The 18,217-nt window shown below is 39.1% G+C and overlaps 1 protein-coding gene and 1 long non-coding RNA gene across 5 annotated transcripts in view; one reads left to right on the plus strand and one right to left on the minus strand.

Annotated features, from left to right (window-relative positions):
- PLXDC2 (plexin domain containing 2) overlaps positions 1–18,217 on the minus strand; it is a 427,345-nt gene that overhangs the window by 346,835 nt on the left and 62,293 nt on the right. The gene's annotated exons all lie outside the window — the stretch shown is intronic.
- Positions 11,433–12,983, plus strand: LOC123464903. Its single transcript, XR_006639993.1, has 2 exons — positions 11,433–11,568; positions 12,034–12,983. It is a non-coding gene; the product is annotated as an uncharacterized LOC123464903 (long non-coding RNA).

Below are 18,217 nucleotides of genomic sequence, written 5' to 3' on the forward strand. Positions count from 1 at the left end.
TAACCCATCAACACTCACCAGCGTTCACCCCTTCCATCTCTTTCAGAGGTATATTTCCAATATTTTTGCTTTGTATGTTTAAGAACTATCTGTCATAATATATAGTATACTTGGGCTTCCCAGGTGGCTTAGTGGTAAAAAATCTACCTGCCAATGCAGGAGACATGGGCTCGAACCCTGGGTCAGGAAGACCCCTTCGAGAAGAGCTTAGCAACCCAGTCCAGTGTTCTTGCCTGGGAAATTCCATGGACAGAGGAGCCTGGCAGACCACGGTCCATGGTTCGCAAAGAGTCGGACATGACTCAATGACTAAGCAACAACAACTCAGCGGAACTAGAAACATCTAGATCCTTACAAAAATGATAATGTGGAGTTACCACTATCATCTAGCCTCAGAACTTCAGGCTCCTAGCTCCCACGAAAAGAAAATTCTAGTATCTAAAAATCAAAGGAAAATTTAATAAACACATTTCCATGAGAAAAAAAGGTTCATATACTGCAGTAAACTTTTTCTAGTAGTTATGTTGACATCTCTTTGAAGTTGACCAACTTTGATTATGTATGAGTTGAATGCATGCTCCCTTAATGCGGGTGGGGAGCAGGGAAAAGCAGAGAAAATATATGAATCCTCTAACCGGTGACAAATATACTTGTGTAAGCAAAATTCTTCAAGAGATGGGAATACCAGACCACCTGATCTGCCTCTTGAGAAATCTGTATGCAGGTCAGGAAGCAACAGTTTGAACTGGACATGGAACAACAGACTGGTTCCAAATAGGAAAAGGAGTTCGTCAAGGCTGTATATTGTCACCCTGTTTATTTAACTTATATGCAGAGTACATCATAAGAAACGCTGGACTGGAAGAAACACAAACTGGAATCAAGATTGCCGGGAGAAATATCAATAACCTCAGATATGCAGATGACACCACCCTTATGGCAGAAAGTGAAAAGGAACTCAAAAGTCTCTTGATGAAAGTGAAAGTGGAGTGAAAAAGCTGGCTTAAAACTCAACATTCAGAAAACGAAGATCATGGCATCCGGTCCCACATGGGACCACATCTATTTCATGGGAAATAGATGGGGAAACAGTGGAAACAGTGTCAGACTTTATTTTTCGGGGCTCCAAAATCACTACAGATGGTGACTGCAGCCATGAAATTAAAAGACGCTTATTCCTTGGAAGGAAAGTTAAGACCAACCTAGATAGCATATTCAAAAGCAGAGACGTTACTTTGCCAACAAAGGTTCATCTAGTCAAGGCTATGGTTTTTCCTGTGGTCATGTATGGATGTGAGAGTTGGACTGTGAAGAAGGCTGAGCACCGAAGAATTGATGCTTTTGAACTGTGGTGTTGGAGAAGACTCTTGAGAGTCCCTTGGACTGCAAGGAGATCCAACCAGTCCATTCTGAAGGAGATCGGCCCTGGGATTTCTTTGGAAGGAATGATGCTAAAGCTCAAACTCCAGTACTTTGGCCGCCTCATGCGAAGAGTTGACTCATTGGCAAAGACTCTGATGCTGGGATGGATTGGGGGCAAGAGGAGAAGGGGACGACAGAGGATGAGATGGCTGGATGGCATCACTGACTCGATGGACGTGAGTCTCAGTGAACTCCGGGAGATGGTGATGGACAGGGAGGCCTGGCGTGCTGCGATTCATGGGGTCGCAAAGAGTCAGACACGACTGAACGACTGATCTGATCTGATCTGATCTGAAGCAGCTCAAGTGAGGGAATGAAATCCAACTCATGCACTTGCCATCAAACTACAGTCTCCAGAGCTATAAGGTTCAAGAGGGAGCATCTTTTCCTTGTTCATACAAAGGTACAAATAAAGCTAATGGTGGCCTGCTTTTTATCTGACTCGGACTTCTCACTTTCCTCTAATCTTCAGAAAATCATATTGGCTCTATCTTCAGAACAGACCCAGAATCTGATCAGTTTTCACCAACTTCAATGGTACTAGCTGGGCCCAAGCCTAGCTTGCCTAGATTGTTGCAATAGCCTCTTAACTCAGGCCTCCTGCTACCACCTTATTCCTCTTGTAGTTTATTCTCAGCATAGCAACCAGAATGATCGTACTAAAGCATAAGCTGGGTTGTGTGGCTCCTCTGCTTAAAACACTCCAGTGTCCCATTCCAGTCAGAGCAAATGCCAAGTTTGACAGTCCCCACCAGGCCTCTGTGATTTCCCCTTTTGCCCTAGATCTCTGAACTCATCTCTCACTTTTCTATTCACTGATTCTATTGCAGACACACAGGTCTCTGTATCGTTCCCTTAAACACCATGCATGCCCTTGCCTGAAGACATTTGCACACACTGTTCTGTTTGCCCAGAGTCCAGACATCTGCTTACACTGAAACACTCTAACATAGGAAGCCCCGAGGTACTTGTTATTTCCAAAACTATAGGGACTTTGTAGAGGATTTTACCTGAATACATGGCACACAACTTTTTTTTTCTGTATTGAAGAAAAGTTTTTGCTTCTTTTAAAGAAATGGCATGCATTTTCCTAGGGGACAATTGTGAATCATGTAACTGCTTCTTTCCCTTTTGGCTTTAGTCATCAGGAAGGTCACAACCAAAATTTCAACTAAGTGATTGCTGAGAGACATGTAGCTTAAAAATTATCGTTACAAAGTACCACTTCCCACCATATACCTCTTAGTCCTAATTTGACCTTTTGGTCCCTGTATTCTTTCTATTTCTCATTTGCATCTATTTAACCTCATTGCTTTTCAAGCCCTTCATTAAATGATAGTTTCAAATTAAGTAGGGAAATGAAATCACATTTGTTATGTGGCTTTGCAAACAATCAGTAGGACAGGGAAAAACAATTTTATTGGGGCCAAATTGAAATCCCCAGGAAGTGTGATGTATTTCCTAGCTTCATGTCTGTATCTTTTTTCCCATCATGATGTATCTAGAAGATTATGAATAAAATCATGCTCTAACCATGTAAGAAAATATGACAAAAAAATTGAATAATCAGAAGTTTTTTTTTTAATTTTTATTTATTTGGCTGCACCAAGTCTTAGTTATGGGATCTTTTTTTTTTTCTTTTGCCACTTTATTTTTTAATTGAAGGATAATTGCTTTACAGAATTTTGTGGTTTTCTGTCAAAAATTGATTCAAGAGATAGAAGGATTTGAAATTAAAATAAAATCAGAACAGGTGAGCCAGAAATTTTCATTAAAATACTGTAGTTTTATTATGTTATTTTTGGGGAAGATCCCCTGGAGGAGGAAATAGCAACCCACTCCAGTATTCTTGCCTGAAAAATCCATGGACAGAGAAGCCTGGTGAGCTACAGTTCAAAGGGCCAGAAAGAGTCAAACACAACTGAAGTGACTTAGCATATCATAAGGGCAAGTTTTAAAGAAATATAAAATAACACACACTGTGTTCTTATACAATGAACTCAGGAGCCTATCATCTTCGCACCTTTGGCAAAAGTGAAAGTGAAGTCGCTCAGTCGTGTCCGACTCTTTGCGACCCATGGACTGTAGCCCACAAAGCTCCTTCGTCCATGGGATTCTCCAGGCAAGAATACCGGAGTGGGTTGCCATTTCCTTTTCCAGGGGATCTTCCCGACCCAGGGATCGAACCCAGGTCTCTCGCATTGCAGGCAGATGCTTTAACCTCTGCGCCACCAGGGAAGCCCTTGGCACCTGTGTGATATTTAATTTGGGAAGATTTTTTAAAAATTTGACTTCTTTCCCCAATAATAAGAGTTTAGTGATACTTTCAGATCAAATACATCCATCTGAGGTACCCCTACTAGCAAAGTACTGCTCCTTTCTGTACTTTGATTGTAGTAATTTGGCCTTACAAGGTTCTTTTTGAAGCTACTTGATATGGTTCGTGAGTATTTATTCTCATATTAATAGGTGCAATCAATAATCCTGCAATAATTTTGCAGAAATGATGTTTTAATTAGGCAGCAGTTGGCACCTTTAAGGCCAGAATGTTTAACCACCAGAACATCATCAGCTCAAGCAGCAGATGGAGAGCAAGAAGGTTGATCTATATAAATGATCTAGTTGGGAAGGAAATTGGCCATCATGCTTACTTATTATTATCCCTTAAGTATTTAATGTATCAGTGAAGTGTGTAAATCTCCCACAAGCATAATGCAAAAAATATGAGAAACAACTTTAAGAACAAACTGGAGAGAAACAACTGGTAGGAGAGGTCCCAGAGGAGACTGGGGATGATGTTCTGTGATGACAGGAAAAGCAGATGTGAGAGGTAGGACATCTAGGAGGAGACAGCAGAAGTCCAAGTTGGCTTCCTCTTCACAGAGTCGAAGTGAACTCTGCATGTGATTAACAGGTTATCTTTTGAGTTTTCTGTTTCAGTTTTGTAGCACCAGACAAGATGCTAAGGAAAAGAGGGTTGAACTCCTGAGGGCAAGAACTGTGTATACGGAACCTAGACTAGTGGCAATACTACAGGTGCTAAGTATATACTGATTTATCTCAATCATTCATTCTTTAACATATGGGATGAATAGCTGCTGTGTGCAAGGAACTGTTCTAGGTCGAATGTTCAAAACCACAAGAACAAATACTTGTGGTTTGACAATTGCAGTCATCTGACTGTGGAACAGTCCTCAGCCTAGACTGATAAGGAAACTTCCTCATCCCCTCATGTTCCAGGCAAGAGTTAGGACCTCAGAGGCAAAGAAAAGAAGGGATATAGGTTTGCAATCTACGTGTCCTAATCCTCAAATTAAAGTCACCTTCTCTTGTTGCTGTTAAAGTTAACTTTTGTTGTTGCTGCTAATTTTCTATTGCTTGTGCATGACTAACTAAAATCAGTTTTGGGGGTTGTTGTTAATTAAAGCTAATTTTTGTGGTTGCTATTAATTTTCTACCGGTTGTGCTTGCAAGATTGTAAATTAAGATTAAGACCTGTTTCAATAGTTCCAGATATGATGGAGCAGTAAAATTCTTAAGTGAGTAAGAGAAGTGGTTACATATGCATAACCAGAACAAAAGGTGATAATTTTATTATATCTAAACTCTTTGATGTCAAGTTGGAACTGTCTTCCCTATTCTTAGTATTTATTGAGTGAATGATTCAAGGCTGAGATTTTAGTCATCTGAAATATGAAAATAATGTTCCTTATTTTGATATCTAAAAAAATGAATCCTAAATGGAACTTCCAGAGTATGGTAGCCAAGATAAAATCTATTTTTTTATGAGTTGATGTTATAGGTAGAGGGTGTTCTTCAGTTTTGACGACTGAAAATGCATGGTAGCTGATAGCATAATTTCTGATGTTGCAAAAGCAAAGTTCTTAGCCAGTCCTGCTACTTGAAAATCACATTATTACATTATTATTTATTAATGAACTACCTATTGCAAGTGTATTATTATATACAAAGATTTATCACATACAATTACATACACTCCAGTTAGGGAAATCTAATATCAATTCCTAGCTCTGCTACTAACTAGCTGTATGATTTTGACCAAGCATTTAATTTCTTAGGCTTTGGTACTTTCAACTGAAAAACTGACAATAGGCTGGATAGCCACACACACACAAAAATATCCCACTATGCATAGTCGAAAAAATAAACATGTTAAAAATTTTAAATACAATAAAAAGCATGAAGTATATTCTCTATTTTCTGTTTCTGAAAATATTTTCCACATTTTTTTGATAACACTAAAGAAAAGAGTCATGAAAGAGATGTAACAAAAAGAAAAGTATTCTAATGTATTTCTGGAATACGGAAGATTCCTTAACAAGACAAGTCTTGAATTCATCCATAGAAGGAGATCTATCATTGTCCCCCTACAGAAGACCATGATTCCCCAGGCTCATGAATTTTTTTTTTGTTAAGAAAAGTAATCCAGTTAAGAGGATCTACAAGGAGATATGGGCTTCCCCAGGTGGCTCAGTGATAAAGAATCTGCAGGAGCCTCAGGAGATGCAGCTTCAATCCCTGGGTTGGGAAGATCCCTGGAGGAGGGCACAGCAACCCATTCCAGCATTCTTGCCTGGAAAATCCCATGGATAGAGGAGCCTGGCAGGCTACAGTCCATGGGGACGCAAAGAGTGGGACATGACTGAAGCGACTTAGCATGCATGCACAAGGAGATGTATGAACCAATGAATATCCCCCCTCACCTCACTTTGACCTCTAAGGAACATTTGAAAGGCAGAAACTGGAAAGTGGTTAATGCAAACACGTTGCTGATTCATGGGACTATGACACATAGGGGAACTATGCTATGGAAAACTTAGGGGAACAAATTAACTTCTTAGACTGTGATAGAAAGTGGAAAGTACCAAAAATAAAAAAAATAAAAAAAGAAAGTGGAAAGTACCGATCCTTTGGTTTTCCAGGGATTCCTGTGATTTTAAACTCCAAAGACACCCTGGAAATTCCTTTTTTCATTAACATCTACCTTTATCTTCCTCCAGAAGATTTCTCACAGCCCTGGCTCCTGCTGTATCTCCAGCCTGGGGAGGAGTGCCCAGGCTAGTTTTTCCTTCTAAAAATTGGTCTTTGACTCCCTCTGCCATCTCAGGACCAGTGTGTTTCTTTGACTTTATACCGTTTCAGGAATGGAACTCCATCAGGTCCAACCCCTGGACACTGGAGTGGGTTCACTGTTAGCATGGTTGACTCCCACATTTAAGTCATTTACTAAATCCTATTCTTGAATATTCAGGTTTCCTCTTCAAAGTTCACTTATGCTGCTTCAAGAAAGGAATCATTTCTGAAAGGGCTGTGTTACTAGTTGATCAGATCCCCAGCTGCCATGTGCTTTTATAATGTGCTGATGGAATGGTGAAGAGATCCTGGAGAATTGTTTTATTAATCACAAAATTTCACTTCCTTGGGTTTTGTCTCTAAGATTATTTTCAACTGTTTATTATATACACTCTTAACACACTGCCCTGATTTCAGAAGGATTGCTTCTTTGCAAAGGAAACATTATTATTATGTTGGACCCAGACACATCTTCTGTAAAACAAACCTTATAATATTCAGATGGATTTGATGGCCATTCTTGAATAAAGGAATACTTCCCCCAATTATTTATGTTACGTGACTTTCTAAAGGAATTTAGGACTTTAAGGATGAGCATTATAAAAATGCATGTATAAACAGTCATTATGTAAAAATTAAGTAGCCCATAGAACACTTTATTATAAGCTCTCAACTATCTCAACTGATGAAGTATCAGAATATGGTACTTTTTATTTCGCCAAATGTTGTTTAATGCTTCCTGCAACAAACATGACAACTGTTATACACTTAAGATGTATCTTCAGCCTTGGAAATATACAGTAAGACTTAATATTCAGAATAACAATATTTTATATGGATACATTTGCCATGTTTTCATCATGAACACAGAAAACTCTGAGCAAAGCATGTTTTATCATAGCCACAACCATTGTAAGTCCTGCATCAAATCAATTCCCCACACCCAGGGGTCCCCTGATGGGCTGCATAAACTGATGAGTAAAATATGATTATGTATGTCAGCCCCACTGAAACAGGAGTATTACCCTTCATGGATGACAGTTGGAGCCAAGCCCTGAGGACAAAAGTTAGATCTCTAAACAGCTATCCAATTGACCTGCCTTACATGAAGCTACCCCTTGTGATAACAATGGTGAATCATTACCGTGGCAAAGGGCGCTCCCTGCATCTAAGCCAACAGCCAGGAAGAAGGTTTCCTCCTGCTGTCTAACTCGGGCCTTAGTCTGTTCTGCGCACCAAGGGTTTTATTTGGAGATAAACAAATCCATACTGAGACTTACTGCTGCTGTTGGCACACCAGAGAACATCAAAACCTACTGCTGTACGAAGTGACCATCAAAGGTGGAGGCAGTTTGGGGGAGGGAGTGGAAGGAATTTCAAAGTATAAGAAGCCAATGTTTATTTATAGAAAGTATTGTTTCCTTTAAATAAAATTCTGACCAAAGGATTGAGTTTTAATGACCAAGGATGAAGTAACAGGAATAGTCTGAATTAGGAAGTCTTAGCAATCAATATTCCTGTATAGGATTATTGATTTTGTGTACATAGCAGCCAGCAATTTGGATTGCAGTCACAGTTGTAAGTTTACATCTGAAATTTTCATGAGTAGAATTATTTCATCAGGCACCTTTGGTACACAATGTCATGAACAAGCCTGGTCTTTATACAGGGGATGGCAGTATACACAGTGGGAGTAGGAGCAAGCCTCTGGAGCCAGGGTTTGAATTCCCTGCTTAGCTCCTTACTGGCTAAGAGACCTTGAACAAGTTTAAGTCATTTAACCTCAGTGTACCCTAGAGCTAAACCTGTAACTCAGGAACAAGAACAGAACATACCTGTTTAAGTGGCTCTGAGGATTAACTAAAAATCCTTGCATGGTGGCTGGCACATAAAAGAAATATTTCAGTACTAGCTGTTATCATTGCTCAATAAATATGGATCAAGTGCCTACTAAGCACCAGGAGCATATGACTCTTCTACAGGAAATGTTAATGTGGCCTGAAATTTCTTTGCACTGGAAATATTAACATTCTATATTTCTAAAATTCCTTGTTTTCTTCTAAAATAGGGAAGTGTCTCTTCACAAGAGTTCTTTTTTTCGCCATAAACAAGAAAACTGGTCAAAAGAGAACAATCTAACATGAGAATGAAGCTATGCTACCTTTTGTTTCAGTAAGGGTCTCTTATCCTATGAAAATGAAAAATCCAATTTTTATTTTTAAATCAAAGGAGCAATTTCTCATGTAATATCACTTGGCGTTTTCTCTGTTCAGACTTGGAAGGTAAAACCAATTCTTTGGGTCACTGGACTTGAGTTTACTTCAAAAATAAGTTATAATGGGTAAATGGAATTAGTGTAGAAGTAAAAGAGAGATTTCCTTAATCACACCTAGCTTTAAAATCACCCCAGAGGTAACCAACCTCCCAAAGGCAGTGGGTCTAAAATTAGGCCTAATTTCTGTGTAGGGAAGAGGCAAGGAGCTTTTAAGCAGGAGGCAGAGGTGGGGACCCTCTGGCTTTCATTTGACAAAGCCCACAGCAGGCCCTGGAGGAGAAGGGAGCAGAGCTCAGAAAATAGGATTTCCCACCTTAGAGTCTGTGGCTATGCCGGTCAAAAGCCTGTAAGGCAATTTAACAGATGTGAAAGGTAATTACAGGAGACTGGGGAAGAGAAACGGGACAAAAGAGAAAGCGGGGGATGGGGGCGGGGAAGCGCAGGAAGAAGCCAGTGGAGAACCAGGTGCGAGTATTCTTTAAGTCAGAAACACTGAAAGCCGACAAACAACAGACTTTTATCCAGAATAAGTGACACGCAAAGCACCATAATGTTGTACTTTCGTATTACCACAAAGGGAAGAGAAATACCAACTACCCAATATTTTTAAGAAAAGAGAACAGGGCGTATTGGGTTATCTCCTCAGTGCTTTAGCTGTGTAATTCTATTTTCTGGTGGCTGGGAGACAAGAGAGGCATTTGAGAGAGAAACCAGTGAACTTGTGGAGGAAACAGCACAAGCAGGAAAATGCGCGGCAGAATAGTTAGAAAGGACCAAGGGCGATGGTTGAAGACACAGCTGCTGCAGGACCAGCAGGAGAGTCGAAGATTCGGAAAGAAAGGAGTTGAGTCGGGGAGCCGGTGGTGGGGGTGGGGGGAAGGCTGGGGGTGGGTTGGGGGAATCCAAATCCAATGGCCCAGAGCAGAATATTTCCAGAGGTGACATGTTTTTTAGACTTCTACACACAGGGCATATATATGTTAGAGACGATCAGCATAAAAGGGAGATACACTCATATGAGCTACACATACATGCATGTACATCCATGTGTAGCAGCAGCAAGAGCATTAAACTGTGTTAGGTAAACATGCTATATGCTTATGCGTAACCTGAGTTTAAAGATTGGGACTCTGCAACTCTTGGTTTAAGAAAACCATTCTCCATCATGACTATAAAGTTTAAAGGAATTAGATGAAGCTCAGAGCTACCATCCTTCACTCGCAGTAAGCTGTCAAATTTGTCACAGAGAGAGCATCAGTGATTGTAAGAGGAGTAAATGAATGAGAGGCCGCTGAACTGTGGAGATGGAAGGGCTACTGACTCGGCTAGGATTCCAACCCTACCATTTGCCTGGGACTACTCTAAGCTTCAGTTACTTCATCTGTGAAATCTAGGTGAATATAAAAACCTATAGCCCATAGTTTGGGAGAATTCAGTGAAAAAACGGAAATAGAGATTTAGTCCAGTGCCTATACGTAACACTTTCCATTATATGGGCTACCTGCTGGCACTGTAATGGAGCCCATCTCAGACTGCAAGGTGTAAGACCTGTCTTGGTCATTGATTTTCTGGTCTGTGGATGCCTAAAATTAAGGTTGAGGAAAGTGTTAGATTTTGAAATTGCAAAACTACAAGCTTTTACAATATTAATATATATTTGCAGTTGATACCTCAGCAAGCTATTGGGAAGGCCACAGATAGACAAAAGATAAGAGAGGAACTCAGAAAAGTAACTCAGTTTACTTCCCAACTCTAGCATAATTGTGGTCACTTAACAAATTCCCTTTTCAAGAGTGACTGAGTCATTAAATGAGGATACATTTTGGGGGCACTGGGACACTATTTAATTGCAGGCTCCAGCAAGTTATTAAGAGAGGCCCTAGTGATTTGAAAACAATTAATGCATCATTTAATGAATCGAACACCCGTATATCGGGAGGAGCCCAAGTGGCTTGAATGAGTTAATGCATGACCCTAAATGCACAATTAATAACAGGAGTGTCATGGGTATTAGGAGAAATAAAAGTAACTGACAAAGAAAAGAATCAACAGTTTGTCACCATATAATTTTAAAGAGTGTACCAAAAAAAGAGGGAGTGTACCACTTCCAAAAGATTTCAAAGGGCTCTTAAGCATTTTATAAATAAATCCTAACATAAAAGAAAAATGAACACTAGCACTGAACTGAACCCTCTTCCAAAAACAACAAAAATTGGCCTCTACTGTATTATCATAAAAATGTTTCCCAGAGGAAAATGGTATTTTTTTTTTTTCAACTAAATCCTGGAGAATGTAAAATCAAACCACGGGCTAAACTCAAAAAAGAAATTTTGTATCGAATTAGTCCAAACTATTTAATCAACACACATAGAGCTGAAATTCATTTGGAGATGGCCTCCAAAGAATGCCTGTTGGCACCATCAAAACCGCCGCTCTTGCTCTACATGCTCTGCTGACAGAGAATTGTGCCTGATTTGCAGCAGGTGTCTCTCTTTAATGGCACTTTTAATAACTGAGCTTTTTGTTGATTTTACTCCCCCTCCCCCTCCACCCTGGATCTTTCCTGTAGCTCAGGTAAAGAATCTGCCTGTAATGCAGGAGACCTGGGTTCAATCCCTGGGTCGGGAAGATCCTTTGGAGAAGGGAATGGCAATTCACTCCAGATTCTTGCCTGGAGCATCCCATGGACAGAGGAGCCTGGCGGGCCACAGTCCATGGGATCACAAAGAGTCGGACACGACTGAGAGACTAACACTGCTACTACCCCTCCATCCCAGGTATGGCCAGCCCCATCCCAAATGCCTGCTGTCAGACCCGTTTCTCAGATGCCCGTTGCTTGGCCATCTCCCTCTGTGCAGGAATGGGCTGTGTCTCTGTGCCATCTGTATGCTGTGACGTGTCATCTGTATCCATAGTGAACCTCCCTGATGGGGACCGTTTGCCTGTGGCCTGCTGCCTTGCTCTGGTTATAATATTGTCACCCGGCCTGCTCCTCTTCTAGTCTCCTCAGGCTACTACCCTGTCTCTTAGAAACCAATCTAATAATATGTCTAATTCACCCCAGTCCATTGCACCCTGCTGTAGGGAATCCACTCCTGAGCATTCCAGATTAGTAGAAGACAGATTACAGGTGGGCCCCATCTTGTGTGGGGTTTATGTCCTATATCCAGATTCAGGACCCACAAAGACTCCAGCCAGTACCCCGTGCTGCCCAGCTCACCAGCTGCATCTCTGTTTCTCAGTCCTAGGGTTCTCCCAGGTCTCTTGCTGACTGCTCTTCTCTAAAGGCCCCCTCCAGGGAACATCTAGAGAACATCCAGGGACACAGCAGCAGTGACATACACAGGAATGCCAGCAATAATGTTGTTTTGGAACTTTGTCTACAAAATCTTCTCCAAACTGTTTCTGGGAAAGAAGGTGATGGTAAGAGTTGCTCACCCTGATGTGAACTGTGGCAACCAGTATAGAGGGGTCTGTTGGCTGGAGGAGGAGCCCCCCAAGCCTCATCAGTGTTGGGAGTGTCCTGAGTCTTGGCCCATGTGGGACTGAGCTTCAGACCAAGACTTTGGGAGCAGGCGTGGTTAGAAGATACAAAGCTGCCTGGAGCTAGAGTGAAGCTACCAGTAGAAGAACCAGGGAAGGAAGCAAGCAGAGTGATGGCAGTGTGGCGAAGGCTGCAGAAGTAGAACCAGAGAGAGATGCTCATGCAGGAGTAAATCTGGGAGAGCACTGGCATTACTGTTTGCAATTCTTTTAAATTATTTTGAGAGATACTTTTTTTAACCTTTAAGAATCAGTGTAGTTACATTTATAATACTTTCTGTATCAGTTTTTAGGTGTTAGAAACTGGCAAGAAGCCTGAGAGGAGGCTTAATTCTGGAAAACATATCTTTTACAACAGTGTCAATATGAAAAACATTTTTACAAGTGAATTTTGGCTCTCAGGCACTGATAAACTGAGGCATTCGAGTGTATGATATGGCCACCATCTTCAAATGAAAAAGCAAGCACTTGCTGTCCTTTGAAATACCTGCTGCATCTATGCTGTTATGTGTGCATGAGTTAACCTGTTTTTATGGTTGTATTTTTTGTGTTGAATATCTATTTTGAATCTGCATAATTATATTTTGATTATTCATAAGTTCTCACTTTATGTAACAAATGCATGTTGACAATAAACTGTAAATAAAAAGAAATGTATAAAAAAAAAAAAAATAATTATAATTTTGAAGGCTGCCCAACAGCCTGCTGGAGATCAATAACCAAAATAATTTTTTTAAAAAGGACTTGGCCTAAAAATAAAATATATCATTTATGCCCAATTCCATACACAGGTGAATGATTTCCCAGTAATTTTAATACTCCCATAATTCTCAGGGAGCAAAATTCATATCACCTTCAGATAAATCTTTATTAAATGATACTTGCTTATCATTCTCTTGGCAAAGCTGACAACTCAGTTGCTAGTTTATTTTTAAAATCTCAAATAAAATGAAAATATGAAAGGAAAGCTCTTCCAATAGTGAATGCTTTAATTATGGCAAATCCATTAATATTTCCCCACAGATGGACACCAAAGCATGTTGCACTGGTAGAAATAGAATGATGTGTATTCTTCTCCCCAGAACTGCATCTCAAAGTGAAATTAAATAGTTATAGATGATAGAATGTGGGCTGTGTAGATAACTCAAAATCTTGTTTCCTTCCCTATTTTAGCTGGCTCAGGACTAATGTCATCTTTAAATGACTTACATCCTGCTGATGTTGTCTATGTAATTGTAAAAAACTGTCCATCCTATTTCAAGCAAAAAAAAAAAAATCTATTTTATTTTTACTTTTGTGTCAAATAACCTGAATAAGTCTTAACACCTTTATATTTAAGACAGGGGCAAATACTGTCTTTGATACCATTGCTATTTTTTGGAGTGACCCATATTACTTCATTCTCTACTGATCAACAAGGAACACATTCATATTTAAAATGTAAAGTATGCACCTGTAAGCACGCATATGCCCGCAATACACTTTTTATATTTAGCCTCTTCACTCTTGAGCCAAACTCTTGCTTAGATAAAGCCCAAGTTTTAATCACTAGTTTCTCTGATGAGAAGAGTATCACTGAATGCCAATGATCCAGAGTACAATGAACACATTATCTGTAACCACCAGAGAGACATAATTAGAAGATTAAAAAATAAACAGACTATCCAGTTCTCTTCAAAGTAGTGTGTTCTGGGGACCCATAGGTGTTCCTGAGACCTTTTCAAGGGGCCAGAGGTCAAAACTATTTTCATAATATCACTGAGACATTTCAGTTGATACTTGAACAATACGAAGGTTAGGGGCACTGACACCCACTCAGCTGAAAATTCTCACATGACTCTTGAATCTTCAAAAATTTAACTAGGAACAGCCTACTGTTGACTGGAAGCCTTACCAAAAACATAATTGATTAACACATATTTTGTATCTTATATGTATGACATACCTTTTTCTTAATGTTTTTCAACATTTCCAGGCTGCATGGTTAATATGTCAGTTTTTTCAAATTGCCAAAAATCTCCAATATATTTATTTTTAAAAATCCACACATAAGTGGACCTGTGCTCTTCAAATCTGTGTTGTGCAAGGGTCAAATGTACTTGTCCATTTCACTCTCATTGTATCATGAGTCTATGGTGGAATTTTCTAGGGGTTGTGTGCATGCTCAGTTGCGTCCAACTCTTTGCAACCCCATGGACTGTACTCCGCCAGGCTACTCTGTCCATGGGATTTTCCAAACAAGAATACTAGAGTAGGCTGTCATTTACTCCAGGGATCTTCCTGACCCAGGAATTGAACCCACGTCTCCTGCATCTCCAGCAGGGGCAGGCAGATTCTTAACCACTGTTCCACCTGGACTGATATGTAACATAACATAAGAGACTGGATGCTGAAGCATATGGATGAATATAGCCATCTTCCATTAAGCTGAATTGGAGAAATGTACAAACATGCAAAATATATTACCACTCTTCTTACTGTTTTGTCTTCAGGAACGTATTATTTTTTTCATAAAATGGCATTTATCTAAACCTAAAATGGGTTTCCTATTTGTAAATGAACTATCAGGTAAATATTTTCATTCACTTTTCATTTCTAGTATAGTAAATACAGAGATATAACTCACAATAGACAAGTTACTGGAAATTTTTAAAGCTTCAAGGGATCCTGAGATAAAATCAAACATTTTAGCATCACTGATCTAAATGAAGATGAGCTTCTGTGACACTGACATGTTTGAAGAGGGAGAAGCTGGATGATGGAGCTGTATATAGAATTTGAGGCCAGAGAATTGAACTGAGTTTTGATTTTCACTATCTTCTCTTGATTCCTATGATTGTTTTCAAGTCTAGGAAAAAAAATTTTTTTTAGAAGAAAAAAAATCATAGGAAAAGAGAGATCAAAATATTGATCTTAGGGAGCACTATTGCAATATTCCAGAGTGGAATAAAAAGTGACAAAAGTGAATTCTCAGCATTCGTTTCTTCCTCCTCATAGTAAAAGACCAGCCTTTTGAGATAAACCATTATACACTCATGTAGGACATACAGTGACTTATAGAGAAGTAACAACAGGTAGAACATGATACTTTTGAGTTTTGAGTTTCATGCTGTGGATTTTAAATTTTAACAAAATACATCAATATATTGAAAAGAAGAAGGTCAAATTTTGAGGACATCTATCATGACCAACTAGGCTTTCTAACAGTGACTAAACACCTTCCATGTTTTTTAATCATTCCTTATAAGCCAAGCATTTTTAACTTCTACTGCTTTTATTTTCTAAATAAATTTTAGTTAACTTGAAGTGTAAGATGAACAAAGAAACCATGACTCAAGTCCAAGCAAACAATATAAAATAGGACTCTCATCTTATTTGTTCTTAATTTTGTGCTTCTTTTAACACTCGTCAAGGGGTCTTGGCTGGCTTTGTCAGAGTGTTGACTAATATTGAATTTACATTAAACAAATGCTTTTGACATATGTTACTATTTATCCACAACTCATCTATTTGATCACAGTACTTTCTTTGAATCCAGTGCAGAATTTGATATTTGGTTTTATAAGCCTTTCACACTATTATGTCCAGTTCATTGACTTACCTCTACCACACGGCTTCATGACATCTTTTATGGAAGCAGGACAACAGCTGCCTGTTGTTCTGCTGCCTGACTTTGGAGTCAGACAGAACTGGGTTTTAGTCTTGGATCTGCTGGCTGACTATCTGATTTCTCCAAAGCTGCCTGTTGTTCTGCTGCCTGACTTTGGAGTCAGACAGAACTGGGTTTTAGTCTTGGATCTGCTGGCTGACTATCTGATTTCTCCAAAGCCTGACTAAGCTCTTCCTCCATCCTTCCATTATTAGCCTAAACAAAAGGTCTAGATATTGACCTTCTGGACTTCTTATTCTCTTTGATTAAATGATATAAATTCTCGGATCCCTTAGTCCTTATTGCTATATTCAGGTGAACATTCCTACTGCAGAATAATGAATTGATGTCTAATATGTAAAGTTGTAGCAAAAATAAAATGAAATTTTTAAGATCTTGTGATGAAAAGCAAGAAAATCTGAATTTGTGTTACCCTGAATTTTATTATAAACATTCAAATTGCTTCAGTACTAGCCAGAGTTCCATAATGAGGAATACATCAAAAGTCCACTGATCACTTAACTATTCACTTAGAAGTTATTCAAGAGCAACTTTAATTGAAACATGTTGAATTTTATACATGAACTTGAGCTGGAATCAGCAGTCAAAAGCTTACCAAAATATTTGTCTACCGTGGGGTTGCAAAGAGTCAGACATGACTGAGCGACTTCACTTTGACTTGTTTCACTTTCATGCATTGGGAAAGGAAACGGCAACCCACTCCAGTGTTCTTGCCTGGAGAATCTCAGGGACGGGGGAGCCTGGTGGGCTGCCGTCTATGGGGTCACACAGAGTCGGACATGACTGAAGCGACTTAGCAGCAGCAGCAGCAGCACAAGATAATTGTATGAAGAAATAATTGGAACATTAAGTTAAGCTAAGCTAGGTATTCTTTCAGTCCCATCAGAAAGACAACACTGATAATTTGTAGAGGGTAAATATTTAAATATGGGCTCTGTATAATAATAAGATATATCAAATTTAAAACTACTAACTACAATGCCCTCCACAACATAACAATAGTGGTTATCTACATTTAATCGCCATTTTAATAATTGACAAATTTATCATTCCATTTAGCCCTTTCATTGATCACTAAAGTTCTTTAACCTTTTTCCACGTATCAATAATATGATAGATCTTTAAGTTTTTGCTGTCACATCTGCCTTTTCAAGCAACTGACAGCAGCTTTGTAAAACTTTGTATATGGAATGTTAAAACAAGTTGTGGAAAAGTAGAAAAACTCTGTTAGAAACTCTGCCACCATATAGTCAATCAGCAAATATAAAAGCTATTTCACAAAATTACAAAGTTACTTCATAGTTACTACTTCAGTCAAACTAGTTTTGTAATTAGCCTCAGCTGTAGGGGTTAAAAAGGCTCATTGTAAAGGGCCCATTGGGGGAAAAAATAAAAAGTCTCCATTCTTGAAGGAAATGTACATCTTATACACGAAGTTCAGAGGCAAGAGAAGTGGGAGGTATCTAAGACACCAGTTGCGGGCTGGAAGGGTTGGAGAAACAACTCTTTATAAGACTTAAGAAGTTTCAAAGCTCATTTGAGCACAACTTCACTTTAAATTCTTCTTCTGTAAACATAATATTCAAAATCTTATAAGATTATTATAAAAATTAAAGTCTAAAAAATTTTAATTATAAAAATTAAATTTTTGAGATAATGATAGGAAAATGTTTTGAAAACTCCTAAGAACTATAAATACATGAGGCTATTTTAAAAATTATCTAGCTATTGTATTTTTTTTAATTTTATTTTTAAACTTTACATAATTGTATTAGTTTTGCCAAATATCAAAATGAATCCACCACAGGTATACATGTGTTCCCCATCCTGAACCCTTCTCCCTCCTCCCTCCCCATTCCATCCCTCTGGGTCGTCCCAGTGCACCAGCCCCAAGCATCCAGTATAGTGCATCAAACCTGGACTGGCAACTCGTTTCATACATGATATTTTACATGTTTCAATGCCATTCTCCCAAATCTTCCCACCCTCTCCCTCTCTCACAGAGTCCATAAGACTGTTCTATACATCAGTGTCTCTTTTGCTGTCTCGTACACAGGAACAATCCTAAAAGAAACAGAAATTGAGATGACAAAGAACGTTCCAGGGGTAACAACAGTTTGAAATAAGGGAGAAGCATTAAAGTACAAATATAATGTAAGTTGACTGGGGCATAAGGTCTAGACAGAGAATGAGTTCAAGCAAAAGTCAAAAGA

The sequence above is a fragment of the Bubalus bubalis genome, chromosome 14 (genome assembly GCF_019923935.1).
Source record: "Bubalus bubalis isolate 160015118507 breed Murrah chromosome 14, NDDB_SH_1, whole genome shotgun sequence".
NCBI lineage: Eukaryota > Metazoa > Chordata > Mammalia > Artiodactyla > Bovidae > Bubalus > Bubalus bubalis.